The sequence below is a fragment of the Poecilia reticulata genome, chromosome 2 (genome assembly GCF_904066995.2).
Source record: "Poecilia reticulata chromosome 2, P_reticulata-male-v2, whole genome shotgun sequence".
Lineage (NCBI taxonomy): Eukaryota > Metazoa > Chordata > Actinopteri > Cyprinodontiformes > Poeciliidae > Poecilia > Poecilia reticulata.
In genome coordinates this window covers 5,381,276-5,402,077 of record NC_088831.1, presented here as the reverse complement: position 1 = coordinate 5,402,077, position 20,802 = coordinate 5,381,276, and the positions used below count along the sequence as shown (strand labels likewise).

Below are 20,802 nucleotides of genomic sequence, written 5' to 3'. Positions count from 1 at the left end.
AATAACAAAATGAAATAATAATTTTTTTTTTTTGGACTTTATGAGACATAGCAGCACTACAGGGAGCAGCAGATTGATGGCCCGATGCTTCATGCAACTGTCAGCAAGTGTTACGGAGCTCTGAATCGCCGCCATATGTTCTTTTTTGCACACATCGGCTGGATTAAGAGGGGAACGGCTGAAGAGAGCTGCTAGACGGGTGAAGGGACAGAGACCCTCTGCATATCTCTAATAAGACACACTGCTTGGAGAAATCTGTCAAAATGTTTCTGGCCAGCTTGTCGCACAAGATAATCCCTGTGGGGAGAAAAAAAAAGAAAAAGAAGGCAAGAGAGAGATCACTGGATCCTCTTAGAAGAAGCTGTGCTAATGAAATCAGTGCTGGCCATCTGGGAGCATTTCATGTGTGACAGACGCCTACAAAGGGGACAGTCAGAGCCGTGATGGTGGAAACCATGGTAACTGGAAATTGTACTACATGGGCCGACGCTGTGATTCCCGCCATGTTCACGTCGGCGCCTATTAGAGCGGCGATCTTCAGGGCGCCCAGGCCGGTCTGCAGGGCTGAGCGTAGCGTCACATGTGAGGGGAACGCTTTACATTTTCCTCTAAGCTGTTGACACGTCTCCTAACGAGGAGAACTTCGGAGAGGACAGGCCTCTGCCTCGTAATCTGCCCCGTTTCCACACCGTCACTCCCTGTTAACAGAAACTGAGTTGAAATGGAAAATGGAACAAATTTTGCAATTTTGGTCCCCAATCGAACCGGATCTACCTTTCTATCAGCAGCCCCAGTTCCTGTTTGGACAGTATTCCAGACCCTAAATTCCTAAAAAAAAATATTCTCTCAATTTGTCTCCAATAGTCAGATACCATTTCAACCAACTTCGTAAGATTGTTTCCTACAAAAGTACAAACAGCTACCTGGTTTTGAAGCTCAAAAGGTCCTCTCATCCTTTACATGAGCAATAACTCATGGACCTTTTTTTTAAAAAAAATCCTTTTTAATAAGTACATTTGGGCTAAAACTGTTTTGTTAACCATTCTGATAGTGTTGCACAAATCAAAAATGCATTTAGGACAGGATGTTTTTAGCCATTCTCAGAAAAGCTCAGCTTTGCTAATGTAAAAGGTGTTCCTTAATTCTGCAAGAAAATGTTGAATTGAATCCATTAGAGTAAAGATCATTCGCTCAGTTCTTAATTAAGGAGCTTTCTAGTTTAAGTCACTGTCAATCACACACAGTCAGAAGAAGAGAGGATACATAGTTCATCTTTTATATCAACTAAACTTATGCTGAGTCCACACAATCAATGCAAACCCAAAGCACCGCCCTTCTCTTAACTGCATTTTTCTTACCACTAAAGACATAAGAACGCAATATTCTTCATTCACAAAAACAAATGCGCTCTCATCAGTCTCACTGCATGTGCCACAGCCTAAAGTGTATTCCCAAATCAATCCTTCACTTTCAGGTTTAGTTGAGGTTCCTGGACATTTGGTATCGAATAATTGGATCAAACCAGTATCAGGGATATTGGATTGCATGCGAGTATGAAACAAATAATTTTGAATTGGATCTCTCTCCTTAGGTAAAGTGTATTTTTTTATGCTATTTAGTGAAAATATTTGCACTATTCATGCAGAATTTCCACAATTTTAAAAGTAAAAAGGATTTATGGAACAAATCAAACTGAATAAAGTAAACTGTGAGGTACTCACTAATTGCTGTTGGATTTGTGTGCTTATGTTTGGAAATCATTGATCATTACTAGTTTCAGGAGAACTCACCGGCTTCCTAAAGCCTCTATAAAGGCTGATCTATTTGCTGCTCCTCACTCCTTTGAACTCGGACAGCTCAGGATTTGCTCAGAGGGGTTTTTGCTGAAGCTGCTGGAGCTCTGGCAGTTGTTAATTCAGAAGGTAAGAGGACTCCTCTCCTCAATACGACACACTGAACTGTGTTTTGTTTTGGATCACAAATCATTTGCATTCTGTTACATCTGCATAATCGTTTTCCTTTCCCTTGCTTCCTCTTACGTTCCTCTATTTTTGATGTACTCTGTCTCTGCAAGAGATTTGTTATTCTGATTATCTTGTATTTTTTCTCACATTAATTCCCCCAAACGTTAACGTATTCTATTGGGATCTTAAGTGATAGACCAGCTCAAAGTAGAGCGTCATCGTTAAGTGGCTGGACGGCTTTCAGAAATTCTGTGAAGTTTAAAAATTCAAAACAATCCAAGAAAACAAACCTGTTAGGAGGAAGACCACAAACCCTTAACAAGAGCCAATTCCAGACACAAACAGCCCACCGCCTGGCTGCGTCGATTTAAACAAGATGCTGTTTAAAATCAGAAAACAGTACCAAAAAAAAAAAAGATTTATGCACTTGGAGACACGTGCAGTGTTTCAGTCTCAGCCGACTATTCACAAGCCCTCTGGCTGTGAATGCGTCCATATGCATTTGCTGGCATGCTACAAGGGTGATTGTTGTCAAACAGATCGCTGTTAGTGATGGAGGAAAACGGTCATCTGAACACATCTGATGCCTCGCCAACAAGTCACAGTGTGCAAGTATGCAACAACGCAGCTATCAAATGAGTTATCCATGCCTTATTTGGTAGTTCTTCTTTTGCTGTTATTGTTGAATTTTCTAATCTTTGTCTAAAATATCCATAAATTACGTTGTGTTATTTATTCTGGCCAGGTACAGGCGACAAAAATATCCAAGTTAGGAGGCAATACATCATTATTGCTCCAAGTTTGGTTCTAGAATGTGAATGCAACTTCCCCATTATGTTAATTTACAGTGGGGCAAAAAAGTATTTAGTCAGCCACCAATTGTGCAAGTTCTCCCACTTAAAAAGATGAGAGAGGCCTGTAATTTTCATCATAGATATATACCTCAACTATGAGACAAAGGGAGAAAAAAAATCCAGAAAATCACATTTTCTGATTTTTAAAGAATTTATTGGCAATATATGGTGGAAAATAAGTATTTGGTCAGCTACAAACAAGCAAGATTTCAGGCTCTCACAGCCGTGTAACTTCTTCTGTAAGAGGCTCCTCTGTCCTCCACTTGTTACCTGTATTAATGGCACCTATTTGAACTCGTTATCAGTATAAAACACACCTGTCCACAACCTCAAACAGTCACACTCTAAACTCCACCATGGCCAAAACTAGACAGCTGTCAAAGGACACCCGAAACAAAATTATAAACCTGCACCTTGCTGGGAATACTGAATCTGCAATAGGTAAACAGCTTGGTGTAAAGAAATCAACTGTGGGATCAATTATTAGAAAATGGAACACTTACAAGACCACTGATAATCTCCCTCGATCTGGGGCTCCACACAAGATCACACCCCGTGGGGTCAAAATGATCACAAGAACGGTGAGCAAAAATCCAGAACCACAAGGGGGAACCTAGTGAATGACCTGCAGAGAGCTGGGACCAAAGTAACAAAGGCTACCATCAGTAACACACTACGCCGCCAGGGACTCAAACCTGCAGTGCCAGACTTGTCCCCCTGCTTAAGCCAGTACATGTCAAGGCCCGTCTCAAGTTTGCTAGAGAAGCATTTGGATGATCAAGAAGATGACTGGGAGAATATCATATGGTCAGATGAAACCAAAGTAGAACTTTTTGTTCAAAACTCTACTCGTCGTGTTTGGAGGAGAATGAATGCTGAGTTGCATCCAAAGAACACCATGCCTACTGTGAAGCATGGGGGTGGAAACATCATGCTTTAGGGCTGTTTTCTGCTAAGGGACCAGGACGACTGATCCGTGTAAAGGAAAGAATGAATGGGGCCATGTATCGTCACATTTTGAGTGAAAACCTCCTTCCATCAACAAGGGCATTGAAGGTGAAACGTGGCTGGGTCTTTCAGCAGGACGATGATCCCAAACACACCACCCGGGTAACGCAGGAGTGGTTTCGTAAGAAGCATTTCAAGGTCCTGGAGTGGCCTAGCCAGTCTCCAGATGTCAACCCCATAGAAAATCTGTGGAGGGAGTTGAAAGTCCGTGTTGTCCAGCGACAGCCCCAGAACATCACAGCTCTAGAGAAGATCTGCATGGAGGAATGGGCCAAAATACCACCAACAGTGTGTGAGAACCTTGTGAAGACTTACAGAAAACGTTTGATCTCCATCATTGCCAACAAAGAGTATATAGCAAAGTATTGAGATGAACTTTTGTTATTGACCAAATACTTATTTTCCACCATATTTTGCAAATAAATTCTTTAAAAATCAGAAAATGGGATTTTCTGGATTTTTTTTTCTCCTTTTGTCTCTCATAGTTGAGGTACATCTATGATGAAAATTACAGGCCTCTATCATCTTTTTAAGTGGGAGAACTTGCACAATTGGTGGCTGACTAAATACTTTTTTGCCCCACTGTATGTATTTGGTCAATGAAATCAATCAATCTAATTTTATTTATATAGCACTTTACAACAGTAAGTACTGCATATTGTTTTTAGTCGTTTTAGTCCAGGGATAAAAATGAGGAAAACAACTAAAACACAATGAAATATTAATCAAAACATAAACATGACAAAATACTACAATTCTAAATAAATGTGTCTTCAGCTTTGTTGTCGCTAGAGCTTTGTTGCTAACAGTTAGCCACAGATGCTAGCCCTTTTGAGAGCCCAGCACTAACTATCATAAAATGCTTGTTTTAAAATCAGTTCGTATTGATTCTTCTTCTTAGACAATCAATGAAAACATAAGACAGTGGTGGAAAAAAAAAGGAAACAGCTTCCATTTAAGTGACCGTAAAAAAACAATTCCAAATTACAGAGATATTTAAAAAAAACAAAAAACAATGCTCAGTTGGACTTACGTCAATCTTGTTAGACTTGTTGCAGCTGCATCACTTTATGTTCATAATCCCAACTGTCTGAACTTTCTCTAAAAATAACACAAAAGTTACGGTTTGAATTATTCCTTAACAGTTCAAGTATATATATATATAAACTGTAAAAAATAATAAAGAAGTTCCTAATTAGAATGTTATTTTTTAAAATTACTTGACTAGTTGATTAATCTAAGAAAAACTGAAGTAACGTATGCTTTAAATTTCCCAGTTTTTATATAGCTAATTAGGTCTGAAACTGTGTGCCCATAAAGCAACCCAAGATAATTAAGAAATAATTCAAAGTGCCTCTGCGCTAAAGGGAAGGAATATGTGAGAAAACCAAGTAGCTTGTCAAGAATGAAAGCTTTTTAGCACAAGAAGGGTCACTCCACCAAGTCCCAGGAACTGCTAATTGGCCTTTGAAAACAGTTTTATAATGTCTTTAATGTTCTCCGAGGCTCTGCAGGAGCTTAACAAGCCCGAGAAAACGAGGCTTTGGAAAAACAAATTCACAACAAAACCATCCAATAGCAGCCAAATTCACGTGAAACTGTATGCAGACGAGAAGGGAGCAAAAACATAAATCTGCTCTCCACATTATTGCCTTTAGACAGTCTAGATTTTGGCCCTCATCTACTATATACACTTGTCCACTTCCTGTACTTGAGTTAATAACAGCCATCTGTCCTGATCCTGAAAGCCTCCATCATCAGGAATCAGTGTGGAAATGGGCTGGTTTTCTTTGCAGAACCAAGTAACGATATTGCAAAAGAACCATCACAGAATAAGAGAACAATATTATCAGGTTTTCAAAAAAATGAAACTATAGCATCTCGTCTTGTTCGCGAGGGACAGTTTATTACAGCTGAAGAGGAACCTTCGACATTCCAATTGGTGTTTTACTTCAAATTTTTTGATTTGGAAAAAGAAAATTTAACTTAAATGCATTAGATCAGAGCAAACAGGCAATATTTCAGAGCATTTATTTATTGGTAATAGCGAATCCATGGTTAATATTGACGTCATGGTTAGTTTTCATCCTCGTTCCTTCGGTTTTATATCTTGCTGACCCATCAGCCCATTCTCACCTCCTCCCAACACAGATCATGTGCCACATTTTCTCTACAGTTCCTCCTTTTCTTTATCATTATTATTTATAGCAGTGAAAAACAAAACTAGATTTTCCGTGTGCTAAAGTTTCACGCTTCCACGCCCTTTCAAACAACCTCAACCTCTTCCTCATGTCCACTTTACTGTTTTATCTACTTCCTCAATGTCTTCTGTTTCATTTATTGCTTTTATAATAATGCAAAGCTTGTCCAAAAACTCCCAGCCATATTTTCTAAACAAAAGTAATAGCCAGCTGTAAATCTTGCACTCGTGCTGTTGGTTTTCACAGGGGAAGGATTTATCAACATTTACTGCTTCCTTGTTTCGAGTATCCTCCAGCCTCTGATTTGGTTTGAGCCTCCAGAGGTTGCAGTTGGCTGGAGACGCTGGTTTCTGTCTCAACCTCTAGGCTGTGAATAAATAGATGGGTGAATGAATTCATGTGTGGCTGTGGAGGGCCGTGGGTGATTATGTGAGGTAATTGTCACACTGAAAGGCACTGCCACTGCAGAGGGACGCTGATTTGCACACAAAAAAAAGAGGATCTAATAAGATTCACTGAGAGGTTGGTCGGTTTAATTTCAGCAGTTGATGGATCACAATTACTCCAACAATTTAAATATGTTCACTTGTGTCCTTTAATGAGAACAATTTTTTTAAAATTAAAAATCAACTGTCTACATAAAAATATGTAGACAGTTCTTAGCATGTAGGCTATACATGCTACCAGCTCTCTAAATGGTACTGTCTAAATGCTAACTGTCTAAACATTACAACTTTCTACACGCTAACAACTCTTTACCTGCTAACAGCTTTCTACTCAGTAACAACTGTCTACACTACCAGTGTACATGCTTGCAACTTTCTACACACTAACAGCTTTCTACATGCTAACTGTCTACACATAATGGTCTGGGTGTGCTTTGCTGCTTCCAGATATGAACAACTTGCTAGGCTAGGTTAAGCTAAAGGGCAATGTTCAGTTGTCAATTTGTGAGCTTAAGCCCAAGGTGAAGTTTCGGATGTTTATGAATTCCTACAAAAACCAAGCACTTCACTGCCAAACATTAAAAGTATAAGTACCCATACTCCAAGTGTGGCTCAGTCTTGACTTTCACGTCGGTTCTCGCACCCGCAAGGTTAAGAACGAAAGATGAATAAAATGCTTCACATCAAGCCAGACACTGGGGAGGAGAATGTTGACAGAACAGAGCCACAAATACTGCCGAAGGAAAAGTCTTGACTAAATGTTGCATCATGCATTCAGCGCAACCAGCAGGGGATGGGATGAAAACACATCACATGAGTTTATTATGTCACAAAACTGCCTGAGAGGAAACTGAGGCAGAAGTTGCAATGACCAGACCAGTAATTTACACAAATGTATTCTTCGCTCATATACAGACATTTAAATTGTTAAACTTGTGATTTGTTTGTCATATTTCCGCGGCCTTGTCAAGTCTATCAGAATGCGACACTTTTGACTGTGTTTGCCTGTTTGTTTTGGAGGTAATCCTTTCAGTCTTGATTTGGCTTTGGAGGAGATAAAGCCTTCTAAAGCCATCTCTCTCTGTTCTCACCCTGTTTTGTATTCCTACAACAAAAAGCCAACAGTTACTTTTCCACACTAGTCTTTTTTTTCTTCCCTCCCACTCTGTTTCTGGACCGTGCTTCTATTGTGGCCAGGACTGCCTGAAATCTTGACATGGTCAGTTCACACTGTTCCTCGACTTTGTCAAAATCAGACGTTTGAAAGCATAATGAATTGCTTTTAAACGACTTTTTAGATTATCTAAGGGAGACTTTAAAGCACAGAGTCTGAGCACAAGAAGACACAGGAAGGAGGAGTCGATGAGAATCTTGAATGACCTTCCACTGAACAATGGATGTAGTAGCTGCTTTGTGAATTAACATGGAATGGGAGATAGAAGAGCAGAAAATGCAAAAAGAAAATGAGTACAATATTTGATTCTGTCAATACATTTACCAAATACAATCACAGAAATTAATTTAGGTTGTGTTTTTGTGAAATATAATAAAATCTAGTGAAGGATACCAACTGCTGTCAAAATTCACCCTGAATGCAGACTGCAAGATGCTGAAAGAAGTCTCCAAAAACTCATCAGTCATGTATTCTGAGACAGTCTTTGAAAAAAATTAATCTAAGGCAGAACTGCTCCCTGCAACACAACAACAAACCAAAACATACTTTAGATACTTGAACTTGGGGACGTTTGCTACTCTCCACTGCGTGAGCTCGACAACCGGCACAATGGGAGGGAACACCAGTGTACATGGTAGTGCTTATTTAATGTGTAAACATCAACAATAACTATTGGGTCAAATAACAGGATCATGTCAAACAAATACCATAACCTTTTTTTTTTTTTTTTACTAAAGTTAGCAACTTTAGGTTCACAATCTGAAGTTTTCTCTTTCGTCCTTTGAGGGTGAGACAATGCAAGTTATAGTAAGTTTCAAAAATTGCTAAACCGAAATTTTGTTCAAAAAACAGAGAGAATAAGTGCAAAACATACATTTTGCGTCTGAGTGACTTCTACATGTTGTCTAAATCTAACCTCAGTTCAGACGTTGCTGTTTGAAAATAATGAGGCCCACGTTTTACAAAAACTGACAGGATCTGGTTAAATTATGTATCCCAGCAACAAAAGCTGTGGTGTAGTAGATTTAGTAAAACGTTTCAGCATCTATATGAAAGATTTCACCCTTTTCTAAAACCAAACAGTAGTTGGGCACAGACTGTACTTAACAACATAGCCTTATAAGTAGGTCTGTCACAATAAATGATAAATCAATTAATCGCACGATAAATTAAACCTATCGACCTCATTTTAATTATCGGCTTTATCGTCTCTTCCTGCCGTTTTTTTCTTTCTGTTTATGACACTAAATGAAATAGGCTCAGCTCCGGTGCTCTCCACTGACCCTCCCTTCCCATTTCCTTAGTGTAATGTCCAGCTTACACTACACAAGTTGTCGGTCCATTTTCTAAACCTGACAGACCACACACTAGCCTACAGAAATCCTAGGTATAACGATTCAATCGGGTTCGATCATGCTGTGTGATGTCCAGCCACATGGGCACAAAATAATGGCTACAAGTCCAGTTAACTAATTTTAAATCAGGCAATAATCAATGCTTTACTAGAATCTACCTGTGATGCATGTGGCTATAGAGTCAGCATAAAGTCCTGACTGAATGAAAATCATTATAACCTATTTATGTCACGTTAACGAAGAGCAGCTGAAAACTTACCGGGTTTATCAACTGCGGTAGCAATTTGGCTCCAACTCCTCTCCTTGTCATTTCCTTTGCACGAAATGTTGAATAAATATTAATGTTGTTTCCACATATCATCTCCGATGTCCGATGGACTTCGGGTTGCGCCGTGTCAGCTGTTTGGGATTCCCCTCCATAATTTCCCCTCAGAAAGCGTGGAGGAGAATCCGCGCTTTCTGATTGGCTGTCACATTCAGTGTTAACGCTCCCGGTCGGGGAAAACCCCTGATTTAGATCGAGCGGCCACGACAATCTAAATCACACTACAGGATGATCGGTTACGAAATCACCAGGACAATCTTAGATTGGCCAACAATCTAAGATTGTCTTAAGGAGAAAATAGGGGCAAAAAATCGTGTAGTGTGAACTACTGCATTAGGTAGTCGGATGTGCCCATCTTCTCTATTTAAATCTAGTGATTACTGATGGGCAATATTGTAGTATACAGACTTCATAATCTGCACTCTTTTTGTTGAATGCAGTGTTTATTTCCACTTTGGCTTTATGTTGTTTAGTTTTTATTTAAGTACGTTTTTTGTTAATGGAGACTGAGAATCCATTTTATTTTTGTTTTTGGTTGTTTTGTTTATTTAGTTTATCAGTTCCAGTGTGATGTGTTCTTTTGGAAATAAAGTGTATCTATCTATGGCAGGAAATCGCGTACATTATTACGTCATTTCCATTAAATCAGTGTCAAAAGGTCTTGAAACAATATTATCGTTTATCGCAATAATTTTTTAGACAATCGTCCAGCAAAGTTTGTTATCGTTACAGGGCTACTTACAACGTTACGCGTTGCTGAAAATATTGCAGAGACGAGCACTGAATCTGTTGCGGGAGACAGAAATCAATCTATAGTATTTTTCATTTCAGCAGCCGCTTGCACCCATTTCCTGTTTTCCCTATAAATACTACCCTGTCGCTGACTTCAAGGCGCCAATAACGGCAGGAGTGAGTCTTTGGGCTCTACCTCCACAGTAGATAAAGCTTTCTCATTATAACAGGCCTCAATATAATCCATCACATTGACAGGCAAGCTTTATTTATAAGAGTCATAAGATTCATCTTTCAAAAAATTTCAGTGTCTCGTAACACTGAAACCGGGAGCGACATTTGACAAGTTCTTACAAAAAAAAAAAAAAAAAAAAAAGCAATTTAATTTGTACTTCTTCATATTCCATAACGTTACAGTCACAAAGAGTGGAAGTTCTCACTGTATTTCATTTCAAAGAGGCTTCTACAGTAAAGCTGATTAACGATGTGCAATGCTGCACAAATATGTAAATATCAAACACTGTGTGGGTATAAGTCGGCCTAATAAGTTTACAACATGTCTAATATTTCACTAAATATTGACATTCATATTTTATATGGATATTTAATATTGATAGTCATATAACACATTTAGCTTTGTATATAAATAAATATTTGGATTAATATTTAATGTAGATAAATAATAAGGTACAAATTTTATTTAGATTAATGCTTAATTCAGGTTAATATTGTTATACCTAAATATTTAGTTCCAAATTTAGTTTGGAAACATAATAATTAAGTAAAAATATTTAGACAGATATTATATTTAGCTTAATCTTTAATTTATATAAATATTTCAGATAATGCTGAATCCAGCTAAGTATTTTTATTTGGAGCTGACATGATTAGAAATATATTTATAGTTTTAAGTCAAAAGTTTAAGTAAAAAAAAGAGACTTAATTTGTAATAATATTTTAAAGAAAACATTCCATTCCTTTTATTTGACCATGGGGTAGCACTTTGTGATAATTAAACACACAATCTCAGTAAAATACGTCGAATTTGTAATGTGGCAAAAATGAAAGTTCAAGGAGTATGAAAGATTCTTTGGAAAACTGGAACTCACAAAAAAAAAAACCCAGACATGTTGGATAAGAGTTCTGATGGTAAAATATGTTCCCATTCAGTCATTTAAAACGCCACAGCCAGGAAAGCTATGTCGATGAAAAATGTAATAAAAGAGTATTAAAAAGCGACCTTTACTGTGTAAACAAAAAACACGCGCACAGTAAGAGTTGGGTTTGGACAAATTAGATTGTAAGGGATTTTATTTTTGGATTGGTGACAGAAAATCCTTCAAAAACAGAATTTGCATCAGACAACTAAAATTTCAAACAGATACACTGAACAAGGCACTTCCAGAGCTGAAAGTGCCTTGCTCTGGGACACAATGGGAATATTTAGTCACCACAACCGGGACCACTTGCGAGTGACAAATCGGACCCACGTCTTGTTAGCAGTAGATAATTCAAAGCCCGATAGATGCCCGGGGACTTCGAATTTGAAAGCTGAATGGCAGAAGCTCGCTGTGTGTACCCGCAGCTTCAAACCAGCATAAATATTAATGGTTCACTGAGGCAGGCTGGAGGTGTTCAGCGGTTTAACACAATACTATGAGCAAATTACTATTAGATTTCTGCCAAATGTGTTTACATCAGAAACAGCAGCTAAACATTTGTTACATCCAAAATGTTGAATGTAAATTAACACCGGAATGAGTCGGAAATACTGCGAGATAACCAAACATGACATAAGATTTTTTGTAAAATTTAAAAAAAAGAAAAAAAAATTATACACAACCAACTGAATGTGTTTACTATGCGTCTCTGGCAGCAAGAATGTATAATTAGCTCGAGTTCTCCAAGATTTCCATGACTGCCCAGGAAGAAATCTTGCCAACACACCTTCAGGTGAATTTCTAGTAAACAATTTGACAAACAGCACGCTTGACGTGAAATGAAGTGCTGCACTAAAGCGGAAAATTGAAGCATTTTTTGGTTACTTGTTGTTGTGCTTGGCCATTTTGACAGCTTCAGTTTCATTCTGTATTCCACTGTAAGAGCTAATGAAGCAATGAGACGCTCTGTTCTGACAACTAAAATTAGACACAAATTGAAAATATTTTATTTACATTTGCGGTTAAAATGTATTGAGATATTCCTCTTGTTGTTGTACTAACAGATTCTGCTTTACGTTTGCAAGGCACTACTTGTCTTTTTGTTAAAATGCTGAATATTTTAGTACAAGTTTACTAGTCATAAAATATTTACGGAGATGTGAAGAAGACTAATACACATTTCCAAAAGTATTCATTCATTGAGCTCCAGTGCATCAGGGCTGTAACAGTTTAAACTATTTTTAAAATTTTTCACCATTCTTCCAGAAGTATATTTGTGAGGTCAGACACTGATGTTGGAAGAGGAAGCCCAGTTTCTCCACCCTAACTTATCCCAATAGTGTTCTGTAGATTTGAGGTAACAAAGGAAGCTTATAAAAAGACTTTTTTTGTGGATTCCCTTACAGTTTCTGTAAGAAAGTGTGTTTGGATGTGTAGTCAGAGCCAAGACTGGTTTGATTGTGATGTGACGCACTTCAGTGAAAAAAACTTTTTTATTAAGTTCATAATTATAACTTTCAGCCATTGTTTACGTCCTGGTTGATTATGTCTGGAGTAGAATTATGATCAGGTATGTCTGAGGTTAATGACAAAAAGTTGTATAAAATATGACATGACTCTTTGAAAACAATAGAATCCAAGTTAGTACCACATATGGAACTTTTTTAGGGGGTAAAAAGATGGCAATTGGGCCGTTTAGACTGTGACAAAAAAGCCAGATATAGGTATCATTTTGTTTTCTTTTTAAAAAAGCATATTTGGGTCGAGAATTTACCTATGTTGGAACATCAACCAAACAGGAAACCTTTGAAAATGTCTTGGTATGTGATTCTTTTTACTGGAAGTAGAGGGCCAGGTCTAACACCTGGAAAATGTCTACCCGATCATGGCTCAGACCTGCCAGACCTAGTCTCCATCCGTCTTACTGCCAGAGATGATGTTTTTCATTGCAGCTGGTGATGTAATGCTCTGATACAGCTACTCAGTCATAAAAACAGACCATGTGCCTCAGTGGCTGCTGTGATTTTATGTAGCTGAGTTGCAGTCGCTACCTATTGCCTCGATTCTGTTGTAATACCACTAACATTTAGTGGTGCAGAAATTTTACAGCTGGACTCCTCGCACATCCTATTATGGGACCACTCTGAAATCCCCGGAGAGGCTGAGAGTGACCCGCTCTTTCAAAGATGCTGTGTCTCCTTATGCCTTGGTGCTGGATTTTACACACCTGTGGCCAAAGAAGTTATTAGATCACTTGAATTCAAGGATTCGGATGAGCGTGCTTTAAACATGTTTAAAAATGTAGTGTATTCAATAATACATCTCTGCAAGAGAGGGCCTCTGTTGACATAGCTCGCTGTGTTCACTTTGTACAAAACACAGCGACTCCACGCTTAAATCTCAGCTCGTCATTCTTTGCTCTCGTGAATTTCGACCGGGCTCTTCTTCATTTGCCTGGCACAGAGGGAAATCCCCTGATAAAAACGACATCCTACTTTATCTTGCTCTCGTGTTCATATTTAGTCCTGGCGTACAGCACGGTTCCTCGCGCTGCACCCTGGGCTTTCCTCCCTCCATTATTGGCCTCCTTAATTCAGGCCGAGACCTGACACACATTCGCTCACGCCCAAAAAGAAAACATTAGAGGCAGAACTCTGCGGCCGTGGAAGCGCTTCGTAAAGCTAATTATTACTGAAGTATGGGGTGTAATTTGCTAATCACATTTCTGACCCGACTCACCTATTAAAACATGAACTCGTTTTTCACGTTAATTTTTCGTCCCCCACTTGTTCGCTCTGAATCGCTTCCCTATCTATCTTCATCTTCATTACCATCTTGCCCGTCCCTCTTTCTGAACTCTCTTCCACAATTTGGTCTCATGCTCGTTGAATATAAATCACATTTCAGTCTCTTTCATCAGGCTCCCTTCGCTCTAAATGTCCATTGAGCATCACCAGGCACTACTATTTTTACACGGCTGCTCTAAAGTAGCTCGTCCTCCGGCTCTGTTTTCAGCTCCTCCAAATATACACCCGGCCACTGGGCTGACATCAGCCAGCATTCCGCGTGCCTCGGTCATATTCAGGGGATTTACGTCTATAATTATGCGAGCGTGTAACACAACCTGATACAGGTGAACGAACTTGCTATTAATGTATAATGAACTGAATGTGAACTGAGCCTCATGCAGACAAACCTAGTGTTTCTTTATTCCAGGGATGCTGTAAATTCATTAATAAAGATCTCTTCCAACTAATTTTTATGAATTTTCTGACACTCTCCTGAATGATAATTACAGCCAAAATGTGTCTCCTGCTCTTCAGTGAACCTGCTGCTCATTGCCTTCCTTCGCTCTCTTAGACTCATTAATAGGCTGTTATGATGCCAGTTACAGGTAGGGCGATGCTATTCTCGTCTATCAGATAATTACTCTGTCAGCGATCATTCAGCTGGATGCCAAATGCAATTACAGAATTCATTCGGTATTTTGGTTGGATTTGGTACAATTACATTCAAGGAACAAGCTCTTATCTGAATTCGCTGACGTCTATCTGTCTGGAAACGGTAACAAGTTCCTTTCTCAGGGTGTAGGACTCTAGCAGGCCACAAACCCAAACTTGGGACATTGGGGAACCATCACAGGAGAGGCCGTCATACAAAAATTACTGTAAGAGGTAATCAACGACTCATCCAGGAGGTCACAAGAGAACCAAAAACAACATCTAGAGCACTGCAAGCTTCATTTGTCTCAATTAAAGTCAGGATTTTATTATTTGACGATAAGGAGACTGGCGTCCATAGGGAAAAAAGGCCTGACTCATTTGCCAAAAAACATCTTGACGATCCAGAAAACTTCTGGTAAACCAAACTAAAAGTAGAACTATCTGGAATGTATGGCTTCAGTTACAATCTCCATGACATTCACACATTTCTCAAGGAGAACAACAAATATGGTGGTGGTAGTGTGAATTAAAGTAGTTCTGTAAAGACGATCGGGCCAATGTTTCTGTAAAAAGTCAATGACGGTTATCACAAATGCTCGGTGATAGCTGTTAACGCCAAGGATGAAACAATCAGTTATTAAGATTAGAACTAGTTTTGTATCAACAGAAATACTAAATTCGTCATGAATCTAATTTTGATTCTTACTGTAACACATTTTCATGCAGTGTCATGTTCAAGTTTTTATCTTCAGCACTAGACATTTTACTAAAACAGGTATTTCTATATTCCAACACATAGAAACCAATGCCAACTATTGGTTTATTGTTGGTAGCCAACAGGTGTTGTCTTCCAATGCCAGATCCCAACTTTTACAAGGTTTAATATGTTATACAGCTAAAGCATTCTGTATACCTTAACTCTAAAAAACAGCTATTTGAGCTACTGTTGCCTTTCTTCAGATGTTTTGTCATTTCCTTCAGTGTTTCTTGGTGCTGCGCCACCATAGACAAGCAGGTTGCTCAAAGGGTTCGAACAGTTTAACACAATGCGGTGAGACCAGCTGAAGATTCAACAAATGCTGCTATTTTGGTGCCCAATTGAACCGAGTCCACCTGATTATCAAATGTGAAAACACCTTCAGTCACACAGCATCAGGTTTTCACAGTTATGGTTCTTGCGCAACATGGTTTCGTTTTTGGTTTTCCCCCGTTGCCCGGTCCCCCAGCTCTAGCGGCAATGTTGATTCCCCACTGTTGCAGATGCTCCTTGATGATGTCTATCCATCTGGTGAGGGGTCTGCCACGCAGGCTTTTCCAGCTGGGAACCGTTGGATTTAATCAAATGATGGTATGTTTTGGTTTGTCCAGGAGAACAGAGAGCTTTGCTGCATCGTACATGAGGCGGCGCCACAGGGGCTTATGGAGGGACTGCAAGCACAAGCCTGATCTTGCCGTTGTTAGCAATAGTCAAGTGAAGATAAATAAAAAGTGCTGGTACAATCCACAACACTGGAGCCAATGTTCACGTTTTCACATCTCAGTGCAAAAAGAATGGCCTTCCGCCTCATTTCCAACAACACTACTTAGATTTCTAAAGCATTGACGACTGGCAGAGATGATCAATGGCATCCTGGCGCCCTCGTAGTTACACAACGCCACAATGAATGATTGAAACGGCAGGCCTTGAAGTCTTTGGCTCATTCTCGAACACATATGGCCTTGTTATTGTTTGTGTCAAGCTGTGTTAGAGAAGAGACCATCTGAGTCACACAAAAAGTCTGCATACGGAAAAAGGCTCGGAGAAATGCATTCAGCTATAATAATGGATTATTTTACATTGGAGTGAATATGCACATGCTACCCAGCGCAGTACGCACGGAAAACAAGAGCCCATTTTAAAGCTGACAGCAGTGCATACGTTTGTGGCCCTAAGCAAATTGCACGGCGGGTGTAGGCAAATGAGGCTTAGTTCAAATAAAGCAGGGAGTTTCAGATCTGCCTCCTCCTGCCAAACCACATAACAGTACAACTGTTCACATATCAAAAGGAGACGAGCAACAAGTTGCACAGCCGAAAAGCAATGCTGCCAGCTCCATTAACAGATTTGAATGTGCGAAACCGAGGCGACAAGGAAGAGTTAATGGAATTTTTACGAGCTCAATGAACTTTAATGAGGACAGCGGTGTTCTCATCGAGTCTGGATCAATTTCTTGCAGACACATTTCGGCTTTTAGGTTATTTAACATTTAATTGACTTCGTTTAGGTACGCTGCTGCATATTGATCCAACTTTTTTTTTTCATTTAAAGTGAGGGCGATCCGATTTTTCATCGTTTAACCTGTCATTTAACACCTTACGGCGAAGTCATTAAATGTGGCAGACTGTCAAAAGTGCTTTGCTTTAAAAAGCTGGAAAAAAATAAAAAGGGTGACATTAAACATTTGCCGCCTTTTGGATCAGATGCCGCTTTTGAAAAAACAGTCGGTGCATTGAGAGCGTATTATAAAAGCTCCAAGTCTCTTCAACCCTTTCAAATAGCACGAGAGTGAGGTCGTCGCAGTGATGATTCATGTTATGAAAATAAACCGAGGGAGCATTCCAGACCTGTCTGAATTTATGTAGACGCCTCTGTCAGTCAGAAACCAAAGAACACGAGACCTGCTCCTAAAAAAAAAAGAAAGAGAGACCCCACCTCTGTCTTCAAGCATGTGTGTTATCCTCTTACCCAGGTGTGACTCAGATTATCCCATTATATGAAATCCTTTTAGACTCTTTCATGCCGCGTTTGAAATTTATCAAGTGCGCCAGCATAAGACGTCTCACCAATTATGCAAATTAGGAAAACCAGAAAGGTTTGCAGATGAAGAATTTTAAGACTCCTTCGGGCTTAAAAATAAATAACTAAATAATCCTAATTAACACAGGTGATTAGTAATTGTTTCACTGTGATGCAGACCTGATTGGGGTATATCTATAATCTGCCTTCGCATGCATCTTAAACAAACCAGTTTTCCTGAATCACCATCAGCTGTTAGGCCAATCTGTGCTACAGTGCCATCCACTGGCTAACAGCCGCCACTACAACATGAAACCTTGATTGAAAATAAAAAAATTGCTAATAGTGCACCAGTTTGCAGGCATGTTAACTGGATATATTTGATCAACAGCTAGGAGGCAAAGAAATAAATTAAATGCAAAATAACAATTGCAAAATAATAGATAATATACTTTAATAAAGCTGCATAAGCTTTATTAAAGTATAAGGATTTTTTTTTCGTATTATTTAGTATTAAGTCAATCTCTTAACAATTATTAGTCCCATATCTACTGAATAATCAATCTGATGTATGTACTACTATCAGAATGCATAATTTAAAAAGAATTTGCATATTTATCATAAAATTTAAAGAAAGGGTTTGTTACTCACTGTTGAGTATACCTCATGATAATCTTTGGTTTGGGAGAAGAATTTCTTTAAATTATTGCAATTTAAAAAATTTTTTAAAATTGAACCACCTTGGACTTCATTGATGTATTAAACACAGTTTAACCATCATGATAAAAGTGATAAAAGAACAACGTTCTTGAAGTCCAAAGTGGGATGTTTGTATCAGTTAGCTAGCTGCCACTTTAGCATGAATGACTGGCCTGTAGAACGGAGAGAGTAGATGGATTTTCTGGATTTGGATCTGAATTTTTTAATTATTTCCTCCCCACTTTGCTAATCCCAGAACCAAACTGGATATTTAAAAAAAAAGTGCAGTTGAAGGAGGTCGCTGAACAAATTAAAAGTCGGCAATAACTTCAAACGAAAACCAGATGAAAATGCCTCAAGTGACTCCTTTCAATGTGACAAAGCAGAAACATCGCAAACAAATAAAAATGGCAAAGTAATTCAAATTAATAATGAGATAAAAGATTGATTTAACCTAGTGTGTTGATGAAAACAACTTTAAAAAGCTATGGTGAGAGTAATTAAATGTCTTTAAAAGATCTATTATTTTTGCTTATCTGGTTTATCCTCAGATGTTAAAACAAAACAAAAAAGTAGCAACTGGTTCATAACTAGGGAAGAAAATGTTACTGAAATAGTAAGAAACTTTAAATCCATTATATCAATGTAACAACTAGAGCTAAGGTGTGCTGTTCTTCATCTAGTGTTCTAGTTCCTTAGCTAGCTAAATAAGTTCCTTAACTAGCCAAGAACTTAGCTAGCTAATACTATTAACTGTAATATTAGTACTACAACTAAACTAGCTATAAATTCTTGCTCCAAATGTCACAAATATTGTGACTAATTTTTTGTGTCAGTGTAATCATCTACCACAAAAATATTAAAATTTTGATCAGCTTGCTTTGCATGTGATTTAATATTCTTGATGTACGCATTTTCCTCATGTGTATAGTCCTGACCAGAAGGTCGGACAGATTCTGGAAAGAAAAACAAACCAGAGTCCCTGGAGGAGAAGTCGACTGCCGAGGGAGGACAAAAAAGTCTGTTCTCTGCACACAAGTTGAGCGGAGTGCATCTCTTCACAGGAGAGGCTGTTGGAACCTCGCTCCGTCTCCTCCCAGGTCCTCTCAGTGAGAGGATTCCTGGCTGCGGTCGTGCCGCCACCTGGGAGTCCATCAGTCATTGTTACGGCCGGCCATCCGTTCCTGTTGCTCCGCTTAAATAAACTGAATGGGGCACAGACGGAAAAATACTGCGCCCCATCAAATGTTAAGCTCTGCAAAACAGACTATCTGGAAACAAGGTCAGGTTTTATAACCAGAAGGCTGCAATGTGTCTGTCCGCTTCTCTCTCTGGGAATATGGAGGAACTGCCCATATGCTCTGCTGACACCAACTGCACCTTTTTTTTTTAAAGATGAGGCACATAAATCATTTATGACAATGCAAGGGTAAGGCATGTGTTGCAGTGCCATCTGACATTCTGGACAGCAGGACAGCTTGTTATTTATTTATTTTCTAGAGAAAAAAAATGAAATATGATTTTAGCTCCTTTGGGTCGTTAACACTTTGAAACATAATAATGTAAAAATAGATAAGTGGTGTTTTTTTGGTATGCAAATGCTAATAATTCAGACTGCTCTTTCAAAAAATTTTAAATAAATCACAACATTCAAACAAATTTAAGCCTGGACCTGAAGTAAACCACTCAAAATGTCAAAGGTTCTTGAGTATACGCAAGGTTTCCCTCAGAAAACTTGCTAAGCCCAGTGAAGCGCTCGGCAGTCATTCATTCAGCGGCCCGTCGTGTTTTTGGGTTAAAAATGTTCAAAGTTGACAGGAAATTTTAAAATATCACTAGATAATTGTGTGTTATTGAAAGATTGGAGATTACTATCTGAACACCAAATAAAAAGTCTTAAAAACTCAAACAATTTAGAAAAACTTTAATAAATAAGCAATGCTAAGCCTAGTGGGGGCACAAGTAAAGCCTGGTGACCCGCCAGGCTTATAGTACACTAGGGGAAACCCTGGTAAGGTCAGAAACTTAAGAACTTCTTGTTCATGAATTTGTGGTAAAGAGCAGAATTACTAATTCCCCCTCATCATGTGAACTTGCCCAGGTCTTGAAACAGCAAATTCACCACAGACCACCATTATATTTGGCTGCATGTATTATGTCATTTTTTCTGAAATGTTGCTAGCTTTATTCCACATCTAACAGGACGCGCACCTCTAAAAACTTGAGGTACTCGTCTCTTTGAGTCCAAAGATGTTTTTTTTTTTCTCAAATATGGAGGAAAAATGTGTGGATCTTCAAAATGTGTTGTGGAAAATGTCAGGCAGACCTTTGTGTTCTTTCTGCTCAGCAGTGCTTTCTACCTCGGAACCATTGATGTCATTTCCCCACAGTCTATTATTGTTGAGTCATAAACACTGACCTTAGGTGTAAAAAAAAAAGTCATCCTCTGTGGCCTTTCTTCGTCTTTGTATTTCAGTAGTTTCATGAGTTGTTAAGATAAATGGATAACTGTTTAGTTTAATTTACTGAACTGAAATGTGTTACACCCTTTTTCCAAATGGTTCTGACCCTTGTTTGGGCCAAGTTGACTCTTAAGAACTATGACTGAAACCTTTGTGGGTGGTATAACCACATTTCCTGACAAGGCCCCTTGAGCTGAACGTAG

At 38.7% G+C, this 20,802-nt stretch overlaps 1 protein-coding gene across 4 annotated transcripts in view; it reads right to left on the bottom strand.

The window, feature by feature from the left end:
* The window catches only part of xirp2a (xin actin binding repeat containing 2a), an 82,951-nt gene that overhangs the window by 39,380 nt on the left and 22,769 nt on the right, over positions 1 to 20,802 (bottom strand). For 2 of the 4 annotated variants that reach the window (XM_008425161.2, XM_008425170.2), the window contains exon 1: positions 4,860 to 4,994. The exons of the other annotated variants lie outside the window; for them this stretch is intronic. The gene's annotated coding sequence lies outside the window, so the exon portion shown is untranslated. Of the gene's footprint in view, positions 1 to 4,859; positions 4,995 to 20,802 lie in introns of those variants that run through there. 4 annotated transcript variants of the gene reach the window in all.